The following is a 12,735-nucleotide window of genomic DNA, read 5'->3' on the forward strand; positions in this document are numbered from 1 at the left end:
AGTAGACGAGCGCATTAGAAATTTAGAAATTTAAATGGGTAGCTTCTTCTATATGATTAATCACTAATTTAAGAGATTGCTTTAAATTGTTATTGTAGCAAGCTTAAGGTATTTAACTGAGGTTAGTGTGCTCATTTACGCATTTGTAACTTTTATGCATTTGTAGTTGAGAAATTTGAATAAACAAGACTCTTGCATTAGATTAGTCATTTATTTAAAAATGTCGCTTTATTAAGTTATAGCGAGTTAATTTAATAGTTAATTTTAATAACTACGATTTTAATAAATTATGCATTTTAGAAAGGAAAATTTTTAAAGTCGTTTGGGAGATAGTAATAAATTACTCATTTTCGCATTTTGGAAGAAAAGGGATAAATTATTATTATTTAAATGAAAATTATTTCCTTTTTACTTGTATAGTTGACATAGTATAAAAAGATTGATTTTTAGAAAATTAAAATTTAATCAAAATGCCTTACTCGGCCAATAGGTTCGAAATAAGAAGTAGGCTTAAAACTTGTAGTGAGAAATTAAAATTTAAAAGAACGCAATAGGAAAAGGAAGCTTTTTAATTTTAAGGGAAAAATGAATAAGAGGTTTCCATTTTTCATCTATTTTATTTTAAAAATAAATGCCTAATTTCGAAATTAAAAATTAGGGCAAAATTAGGGCTTTTTCTTTTTAACTTAGTTTTGCAAGCATTTTGGGGGTTCTTGGCTTTTTTTGGTCTTTCTTGGAAAAAGATGGTTCTTGCAAGGGAGATTGGGGATTTTGGAGAGGGATGAGGAAAGAGAGCAGCTGATTTGGGAGCTCATCTTCATCAAAATCTCTCCCCGGAAAGTGTTTGGAGGTAAGAAATTTTAATCTACCCTTTTTGTTGCATGAGTGTTCTCTTTTAGTTTTAGCTTTCAGTTTGGTTGTTCTTGGTTCTAAGATTGGCCAAGTTTTTTTTTGGGATATTTTGAGGAAGAGAAAATCTTCCCCATTCTTAGTTTAAACAATCTGGAAATTTATTTTATGGCTGTTAACAAGATGGGCATGGGGTTTTTACATTCTTTTTTGTCAATCATTTTGGTTTATTCCAAAATTTTGTTACAAAAAAAAAGAGGAACTGGCTGTGATTGTGTTGTTTTCAAAATAAAGAGAGAGGGTTTGCTGGAAAATACTCTAAATTTGTGTTTTTAGACTGTGTTTTGGTGAGAAAATCATACATTCTATTTGTATTATTTACATACATTGTTTTCTTTGTTTTAAAAAAAAAATGTATCTATAAATATTCATTTAGCAATTTGTGGACTGCACTCAGGCAGTTTTGATCTGGGTTTGGAATGATAAATAATTTTGAATCTAGTATTGTATTTTACCAGAGATTGTTTTTTTTTAAATAAAATAAAACCAAATAAAAAAAAAAAATATATACAAAAAAAAAGGGGTTTTGTGCCCCCCCACGGCAGATGCTACCAGATGGTAGCGATCTGCTACCAAATGGTAGCAGGGCTACCTTTGGTAGCGCTCTGCTACCATTTGGTAGCAGCGCTACCAAAAGGTAGCTAGGCTGCGAAAGGTAGGGGAGGGCCCACGTGGATGTCCACGTGGGTACCCTCTCCCCTCTCTTTTTTTTTTTTGCAATTTAAAAATAGTTTATTTTGTTTGTTTTAATTAATTATTATTATTTGTTTATTATTTTCTATAATATGTTTTAAAAGAAAAAAAAATATATGCATGACACATATAAAAAAAAATAATTCAGTTTATTTAGTGAGTTAAAAATTAGTTTAAGGGATTTGGATCTAGTTGCTTTGATATTAAGTAATTTTTAAATTTAGTATCTTATTTAATTTCAAACTAGTAAATAATATATTTGGAATTTGAGAAAGCAACATTTAGTAAATCTTTACGCTAATACACATTTTTAAATATAGTTAAATTATCCAAACCATAAACTCGACCGACAATTGTGGATAGAGATGATATGGGTAAACAAATGCATCTTCCGGGTGATGTCCTTGCAGTTTAAATTGCTGTAATTAAATTGGTTAGTTTATAGTAAGACTTGATATGCTAGTTTTGGTCATAAGTCAATCAAAACCCTAGTTAGGGTACCGTCAAACAATAGAATTTTGGTTTGTTTGTCTTCTTTGTTATGTTTTAATTTGACCCGTTTTTAAAAGGGATCACTATGTAATCAACTAACGAGGTAGAGGTGGAATGGTGTATGTGTTCGCCTACAAGGCAAGATTGTAAAGACATGTAAATATGTAACCTTAACTATATTAAATACCAAAAGGGTCTTGCAGTTGAGCAGACCCAGAGATGTAGCCCATCCGGGGTGAACTCCGAGATCATATTCTGTGTCATGCGATGTTTATTGCGTACTTTGTTTTATGTTTTAAATTATCTTGAATGGTTGTACTCTTGCAAAGTGTATGGTGTAAATTAAATGAATTCAAATTTAAATGTATAACATTTTTCATATGGATAAACGCAGTTATTTAAGTTCATAAAATGATGTGAATTATGAATATGACATGGTATTTAAATATTGAAATTAAAGTGTGGAAAAAGTAAATCGGTAATGTTAATTTGAATTGTAGTAGTGGAAGAAATCTAGATAGAACTACTTCATTGGATTAATTGTTAAAAAGTATGTTAATTGGAATGAATGTAAAAAGGGGGAAACAAAGTTTAAAAAAATTATGTCACAATTCTTAGATTGAAATTTAAAAGAAGAACATCATAGAAATATCTATCCTTCTACCTTAGTAAATGAATCACGCCATGTTAGTTATGTTTCATTACATTGGATAAAATTTGTTAAGATATTTCACGTTTTAATCATAACCAATAATCCTCACCGGATTAATTTGTTAATCATGTGGACTCAATCAAATATTCATGTTGTATATTGAACGAATATACTTAGTAATTTATGTTGTAATTTTGAATCAATAATCCTCACCAGATCATTCCTATAACCGGGTGAACCCAACTAGAAAACCCATATGTTAATCTTTATAAAAGGAATCCCTCATGTTGCTAAGATTGAACTAGAATGGGAAACGTCATGTTAATTATGTTTCATTATATTGGATATAGTTGTTTGGTCAATTACGTTTAATCTTAACAAATCAACCTTACCGAAATTTAACTTGATAATTGGCGAAACTCCACTAGTCCACCCTAATTATAACCCTAGTAAACGAATTTCTTTATGATTGTTAAAGATGAACTGAAAAAGAAGGGATTCAATTAGTTGTTGATACATTAAACCTAATAAAAGAATCTCTCTCACCTTATATTCATTTAACAATAAAAAAAAAGTGATTTGCAACAAGATGATTGTAATTCAATCCTAATGGAAGAGCATCTCTTGGAATTTATACTTTAATCTTGAAATGATAAATATTATCTTCCTAACTATATCTTAAAGTTAAAGGATGAACTCTTCTATGGCTCAACACATTTTCAACGTAATGAATTAAGCCATCTAGTAGTATTATTATAAAAACTCCAAATGAATTCCCATGGCTTCTCACATTATACCTTTCATAATAGAACTTCAACTCATCAGTTAGCTATGCACGAAATCTAATGAAGGGAATCTCGTTCTATTAACTGTAGTTAAACTTTAAGGAATGATTTTCTCTTACCGACCATGCTTTTAATATTTAAGAAGGATATCGAATGAGGGTGAATATTTTAAAATCAAATGAAGGAATCCTCGTTTAACTAATCGTAGCTTAACCCTAAAAGAATGAATCTCATTAGGCATACTTATAGCATGAAAGGATGATATCAAGTGTAGATGGTTATTTTTTAAAACTCTAATGAATGAACTTGGTTACATTTAAAACGCTTGAACCCATTTGGGGACCCCCTAATGAAATTATGAATTAAAGTGCCTTGAGTAATTAACCTCTCGAGGGTCTCCTCATCAACCAAAGCAATTGAACGCTTCCTAAAATTTTAAGATGTCATATCTTGAAAACACATATATAATCAAGACCTATGCATTTTCCCGTAATATAAGATATCCAGATTGATGGATCTGATGATGCAAGATGAGTTAGGTGTAAGGTTGTGTAATCGCGTTAGGAAACTCCTTAGGATTGTTTGAGCCTTCCGCTGTGATATCTAAATTGAAAGATTATCTCCATTGTATTTTAATGTCGTGTCTAATTATGAATTGAGTTAACTTCAACTATCTTAATGTTGTAACTTTGCTTTAACGCTCTTAATTATTATTAATAAAAAAAAAAAATTTACACTCTATTTGAGTGTTTTTAACTTAAACCCTTAGGGGTTTCCTGGCAGGGCATTACACTCCGATCCTTATGGAAATTGACACATAAAAAATTCAAAGCCAAGGGATCTTTCCACAGTTTAATATCAATTTTGACAAATCATTCAATCAAATGTCTCCAACAGAAAGGATGATTGCTACTACTGCTGCTCTCCAAGCACAAGCTAGTTAGGAGTTAGCGCAATCTGGATCAAAAGAGAAGAGACTCATTGAGAAAATAGTTTTAGTTTTGGAATAGGTGGTACCGAAACTACAACTTCATGCTACTACCAGTTTGTCTGGTAAGCTTCAGAACTTGATAGATCATATATACACTCAGTTTGATTATTTGACCAAGACGTTAGCTAGATAGGATATGGAAAAATTTAAAGATTTCAAAGTTCAAACATTTTTGCAAATGATTAGCAATGATAAGGCCCAGTTGGAAGATGTTTTAAAACTAATTGATGAGGCCTTAGCGAAAGGTGGTAAAATTTATAAGTCTTGTCTAGTTTTGACAAATTTTACTATTGAAATAGACAAGCAAATAGATAATTGCAGAGGACAGTTAGCTCAGGTTTCTCAGGATTATGATCCTATGACTAACTTAACTAGCAACATTGAAGGCCAAATTTTGATTATTATGGAAATGCTTAGGAATTTTGAGAAGGAGAAGGAGATAATGGTTAGGTAGATAGGTGAAATCTAAAACATAATTGGTCCCCGGTTAGACACCTTAGTGTATCATAAGATGGACTGCATTCAAAACATGCCTCAAGAGACTCCAATTGAGACTACAACTATAAAATTTTATGCTTTTGTTTTGAATGGTTTTGTTTCAATTTTGGAGAAGTTGCGAGCAAGTTGAAACACCTATCTTGGGTTCCTTAAGTTGGCATATGTAGATATACTCAAGCATATATAGATTTGATCATCTGGTGTGTGTGTGTATGCACATAATATTTTGTTGCACACCCTATCTTTGGCATTGCTATCAAAGGGGGAGAGATGAGGTGAAAAATGTACAAACTGATTGTGTATGGAGTGTACAGTTCAGTGATGCAAAATTTTGGGTTATTAATCTAAGGGAGAGCCTTACAATTATTTCATTCTTTTTCATCCGGTATACAAGTTTCACAGGTTTCTACACTTGGCCATTTTTCATGAGTGTTGCCATCAATGCCAAAGGGGGATATTGTTGTCAATTGACAGTCATCCAGTGACTTCCGGTAGTTGCTTATTGGTCTAGGGTTGTCATTGATGTCAACTCTTCTTGGTGATTCAATCTGGTGATGGTGATTCCTCATATTCGGAAGCAGGAGTTAACCGGTAAAACAGGGCTATCTCAGTAATGTTTTGATCCGGTATGACTTACAATGATTGTGGTGATTTTGGTGGTTGATCTCATGTTTTTGGTGAATAGGAAGATCCTTAGGAAGTGTGTGATCATACTCTTTTGGTCCAGTGCTATGTATTGTTCGAGATTGAAGTCAACTTGGAGCTACATGTTACACTTCTTGAAGCCAACTTAAAGGAGATTATTTTTCTATTAAGACTAGATATATTAGATCGCATTGGCGAATAATTTTCGGTGTAATGCTAGTGTGGTGATCCATTTTGGTACGATTGAGCATAGTTTCACGTGCGTATTTGGTTTACAAATAATCTAGTAATTGACTGAGATAGAAATAGAGTATTTATAGAGTGAGGACAATCACAGATCTAATGTTTAACTGAAACTCATTCCTGCATTGTTAGATGCTATCTCAGAGTTCATTTCATTGTATTTCCTCATTGCAATCAAATTGTAAGTCAGTGAGACTTCCCTGAAGGTTGTAGCCTTTTGGGTCATTATAATTGAGCAATGAGCTCTAGGCAGTGAGCCTGAATGCAAGTGCATTCCCCATCTATGTAATATTTATGTACTCCTGGCCATAGTATATGAATATTGTGAGTTCCAGCTCCATGGTGGTTTTTCCCTTTCTGGGTTTCCACGTAAAAATTTCAGTGTTATGGATCTATGGTTTATTTGTTGCTTTTTTTATGTTATTTTCTATTATGCATTGTAGATCGGTGGATAAAAAATAAGTTTGTGGATTTGATTTCTGGCAGATCACTGATTCACTCCCCCCCTCTCAGTGATCTCTAATTCTAATAGTTACATGTTTGAGCTTTTGTTTTAGGTACATGTTATGTCATGTATACCATTATATTGGTCTAGTGGTCGATCTTTGTATCGTGTGATATAATTTTATAATTGAAAGTTGAGGGTTTGGCCGACCTTGTTGTCAAGGTTGATGTTCGGTATATATAGATGATATAGTCATGCAAATTAGTTATCGATGTACTCTTTGCATTATCAAAGAATGGTAAAGGTGCGAATAAGTGAATACATCCTTTGACATTGTGATTGAATAGAGATTGAAGTGTTGCAAAGCAGACAAATGTGCTCAACCAGAGCTGTCATCAGACATTTGTAGATGCTATTCTTTCAGTTCATTTTATTCTAGATTGTGTTGGCATTATAACAGACAAAGGGAGATTGTTGGCATTTCAATAAGGATATTGAGAAGGTTGTTGATGATTATGGATATAACTGATTAAGGATGTTTACTGTCTTAATATTATTATTTTGTCATTGATGTCAAGTAATTGATTTTCTAATTCAGTATGATGTTGCCGTATCTTAAGAAGTATGATTTAATGAGTATAAAGATGTCGGTAAAAGACACAGAAAGAATGTGACGAATAAGGGGAAGAATAAGTTATTCAATGGGCAACTATTACCGAGTTAGACGATGATGAGATCATGATGTTTAGATTGTTTTGATATCCTACATATGTTGTTGATTGTAAGGTTAATACTATACTATGCTACCAAGCAAAGAACCTAGTCGGTAAACCCTAAGGAACCTAGTCGGTAAAACCCTAAGGTTATCGCTATCAGTTAATGAAGGTGAAAAGTCTACCGAGTGAAGTTTAGTATTTATCGAGTTGTAACCGAGTAATAATAGAATGCATTAAATGATTATTAGCATTATTTAATGAAGGAAGCTGATGAGTTGGCTATGATTAAATGATTGGTATACCATGCATGAAGTTTGTTAAAGAATCTATGGCAAAGGAAAATTGGCAGGAAGATCTACAGCGCAGATTGAACCGCATTACCCTAGCACAAGTTCCAAGAAATGTATGCAAGTTCCAAGGCAGGGTAAAACTTTTTCAGATCCAAGGATACATTGAACCTGGTCAAGTTTGAAGATCTGATGGCTATGATTGATCATGGGAAATGTGATCAAGGAGATTAAGTGGTTGGCAAATTGTTTATAAATAAGGAACTGTTGATAAAAAATGTATGCGGGCAAGTGTATGCACAGGGATGCTACATAGTGATTACCGAGCATAGAAGCTTGAAGACTTGTTTGAATAACAGAGTATAGAGCCCAACAGATGGACAAGATAAGTCCTATATTGTATTGAGCAAATAAGAATCTACTTTAGCATTTTAGATGTGAAGTTGTAGATAGATTTTTATTACTGTTATTTTGTGAAGTGATAGAAAATCTCTTAACCGAGTGGACTTAACAGTCTTATTTGTAAAACCCTCTAGCAAGGTGACATTTTGATTGAGTGTTTGAAATCCTTTAACAAGGTCACTTCTAACAAGGTGAAGATCCTAACAGATCTAAGGGAAATCCCTTAACCGGGTCACATCTAGCAATGTGTTTGTAATCTTTAATAGGATTTGGTTTTAACCGAGCATACTCTAGAAGAGTATATTTCTTAGTGGGTCCAAAATCCCACAGTGGTTTTTCCCTATTTGGGTTTCCACGTTAAATCTGGTGTTATGAGTATTATGATGTTTATATACTTTTGAGTTTGCATGCTTAGCAGTTTTGATTATATTACTGAAGTATATGTTACCGAGGTTGAATCTGTTGTTTTTATGGAAGATTAAGTTTGTATGATTCACCCCCCCCTCTCATCTTGTTAGCTATTGGATCTATACTTACATTAAGTATCAGAACTATCAATTGGTATTAGAGCTTTGGACTCCAGAAGAAAAGTTTAAAGGTACTTGAGGCAAAGATCCAAAGATGTATAAGAGGGATACACCAAAGCTGAACAAGTCAAATTTCTCTACATGGCAGAAAAGGATGAAGCTGCACCTATCAGGAGTTGGAGAATATGTTGTATATTATCTGGAGAATGATTTCATTACACCGAGCAACTATCCATTGACAATGGAAGAGATAAAGGCAAAGCAAGAACATATTCAAGCAATGATTGAAATAATATCTACATTGATTGACTCAGAGTTTAATGATCTAGAAGGCTGCAATGATGCAAAGGCAATGTGGGACAAGCTCATATCTGTATATGGTGGTGATAAACATGTTCAAAGAGAAAAAGTGGACAGTCTAAGAGGGAAACTTGAATCTATGAGGATGAATGAAGGTGAGAACATAACCCAGTACATTACAAGACTAAAGAAGATTGTTAATCAAATCAAAGGAGTAGGTGGAACCATTGAAGAAAAGGATATAACAAGTAAGTTGTTAAGAACCCTTCTACCAGCTTATGCAATCTGAGTCTCTGCAATCAATGAACTAAGGTCTGTACCCAATATGCCAATTTCTTTAGATGCTACTATTGGTAAGCTACATGCATTTGAGTTAAGTAACTTTGATAACAGTGGGTCTTCGGTAAATAAAGTTGAATCTGCATTTAGTTCTTTTCATATTGGTGAATCTGATAATTACCATGATAGAATGAGTAAGTACACTAAAGGGGATCACAGTGGAGCAGTTGAAAGATTTTGTAAGAACATGGAAGAAGTACACAAGCTATATGAGGAAATTAGAAAGCAAGAAGAGTTTGAAGCACTATTAGCCAAAAGGTTACCAAGAGGCAAAGGTAAGTATAAAGGAAAACTACCTTTGAAATGTTTCAATTGTGATAAGATAGGACATATGGCTTCTAACTGTCCTGATAAAGATTCTACTGAAAAGAGAGATTACCGAGATGATAGACAGAAAGATAATCATTACAGAGGACACCGAGACTTTAGAAGAAGAGATAGAAAGACATGCTTAATAGCTGATGAGGAATCCAATGATGATAAATCAGATGAAACTGATACAGAGGAAGTAGTCTATGTGGCTATCAAAGATGGAACAGATGAAGAAAGGTATGAATAAAAAGCCCTAATATCTCACATAAATACTAACGATTCTTGGATCATAGATAGTGGATGCTCACATCACATGACAGGTGATAAACACAAGTTTGTTATGTTAGAAGATTATGATGGAGGCTATGTAAGATTTGGTAATGATGCACCATGTCCGGTAAAAGGTAAAGGATCAATAAAACTTCTTGACAATGCTAAATGCAATGATGTTTATTGGGTTGAAGGTTTGAAATATAATTTGTTGAGTGTAGCACAACTAAACAATACAGGTTACCGAATATAATTTTAGAAAGGAATTGTCAAAGTTCATGACAAGAATGAAAAGTTAGCTGCTACCGAGACACAAACAAAAGGTAATACATTTCATCTTGACTCAACTCAAAATAAGTGTCTATATGCAAAGATAGATGATACCTGATTATGGCATAAAATATTTTGTCATGTAAATTTTGATAATCTGATCAAAATAAGCAAGAAGCACCGAGTAAGAGGTCTACCGAGTCTTGAGAAACCTGAGAATGCTATGTGTCGAGGATGCAAGATGGGTAAAATGATAAGATCAAGCTTTACAAGTAAGTCCTACACTTCTAAGGGAATTTTAGATCTTATGCACACTGATCTTTGTGGTCCTATGAAAGTTCAAAGTTATTATGGTGATAAATATTTCATATTATTTGTGGATGATTATTCAAGGATGATGTCAATTATGTTTTTAAAAGAAAAATCATAAGCTTTTCAAATGTTTAAATGGTACAAGGCAAGAGTTGAAAATGAAATAGGAAGACAACTGAAATGTCTTAGATCAGATAGAGGAGGAGAGTTCACATCTGATGAATTCAACTTATTCTGCAATGATCATGGTATTAAAAGACAAGTCTCTGCACCAAGAACTCCACAACAAAATGGAATAGTTGAGAGAAGAAACATATCTATTGTGGATTGTGCCAGAACCTTGATGATTGAAAAGAAATTGCCACAAACATTTTGGAGAGAAGTAATAAGCACAACAGTTTACACCCTGAATCGAGTACAACTGAAGAAAGGAACTTTGAAGACACCATATGAAATCTGGTATGACAAGAAACCTAATGTAAGTTATTTCAAAATCTTTGGAAGTAGATGCTATGTACACAAAGATGATAGAAATGGCAAGTTTGATCAGAAAAGTGAAGAAGGAACATTTCTAGGTTATTATTCTAGAAGCAAAGCATTTAAATGTCTGATCAAATTATCTAACAAAATAGTAGAAAGTGCAAATGTGAAAATTGATGAATTTGTAGAAAGAAATGATGAAGGAAATTCCAAGGAACTAGAAGATTATGATGAACTTGTCTATGTTCAACTGACAAGTCCTACTGAGAAAATTGCAGAAGGAAATGAAGAGAATATCTAGTTACCAAGTGATGAAGAAGATCATACAGAGCCTACCGAGCCTGTATTGGCCAAGTATGTCAGAAGACATCATGCATCAAGTCAGATTATAGGAGATAAGGATGATCCAGTGATGACAAGGAACAAACTGAGATAGAACACATGTCTGATATCTGAATTTGAACCAAGAATAGTGAAAGAGGCATTTAACAGTGAAGATTGGATAAATGCTATGATAGAAGAGATTGATCAAATCAAGAAGAATGACACATGGACACTGGTCCCAAGATTGAAGGACAAAAATGTAATTGGTAAAAAGTGGATCTTTAGAAACAAGCTGAATGAAAAAGGTGAGGTCATTCAAAATAAAGCTAGACTAGTTTGCAAAGGTTATGCCCAAGAAGAAGGAATTGATTATGGTGAGACTTTTGCACCTATGGCTAGACTTGAAAGAGTAAGAACATTGTTGGCATATGCTGCTTACAAGAATTTCAAGGTATATCAAATGGATGTCAAATATGCATTTCTAAATTGTATAGTAGAAGAAGAAGTTTTTATTGAACAACCTAAAGGATTTGTTGAAGACAAGAATAAAGATCAGGTATGTAAATTGAACAAAGCCTTATATGGTCTGAAATAAGCACCTAGAGCATGGTATGAAAGATTGCACTCTTATTTGATCAAGATTGGTTTTATAAGGACAAGTGAGAACAACAATATGTACATGAAGAATGATGAAAATGGAATACTGATCTCAACCATATTTGTTGATGATATTATATTTTGTGGAAATGACTCTTTATGCAAGAACTTTGGAAATGAAATGAGCAAAGAATTTGAGATGTCATTAATCAGTGAGATAAAGTATTTTATAGGTTTACAGATACTGCAAATGAAAAATGAGATTTTCATTACTCAATCCAAGTACATAAAGGAAATCTTGAAGAAATTTGGAATGGAGGATTCAAAACCAATAAGTACTCCTATGACTACCAACTGTAAATTATCAAAGAATGATGAATCTGCATCTATTGATAAGACACTTTACCGATCCATGATTGGAAAACTACAATATGTTGTTCATAGCAGACCAGACATAGCACATGCAGTAGGTATAGTTGCAAGATTCTTTGCAGATCCTAAGGAAACACACATGATAGCAATCAAGAGAATTTTCAGATACTTGAAAGGCACTAAGGATTATGGCTTAGTATATCAGAAAAGAAATGACTTTGATTTAAAAGTTTATATTGATGCTGATTGGGCAGGCAACATTCATGACAGGAAAAACATAAGTGGAGGAGCTTTCTTTTTAGGAGAAAGAATAGTGAGTTGGCTTAGCAAGAAACAAGGATGTGTTTCATAGTCTACAATAGAAGTTGAATATGTTGCTGCAGCAATGAATTGTACTAATATAGCATGGATCAAACAACTGTTGGATGGTATAAATGAGAAAGTTACCAAGCTAGTAACTGTATTCTATGACAATACTAGTGCCATTAACATTTCAAAGAATCCTGTTATGCACTCTAAGACAAAGCACATCTCTATCAAATATCATTATCTTAGAGAAGAAGCTCAAGAGAAGAAAGTGGTGTTGGAGTATATTAGCATGAAGGAACAAATAGTAGATATCTTCACCAAGCCACTACCAAAGGACACTTTTGAGTATCTCATAAGTAAGTTAGGGGTCCTACCCCTATCTTCTACTCACTGACCAAGTTCGGTGAAAGCATCAATTCGATGAATCTAAAAAATATCTTTTAGGAGTTGATGCTGATTTACACACTTTAGGATGTTTTCTAAAGGTGTGCAGGAAACAAATACAGGAAATAGGAATTGAAGATATAAATGCTCTGATTGAGACTAAGTTGACACATAACAGCAG

Source organism: Cryptomeria japonica, chromosome 10 (assembly GCF_030272615.1).
Source record: "Cryptomeria japonica chromosome 10, Sugi_1.0, whole genome shotgun sequence".
Lineage (NCBI taxonomy): Eukaryota > Viridiplantae > Streptophyta > Pinopsida > Cupressales > Cupressaceae > Cryptomeria > Cryptomeria japonica.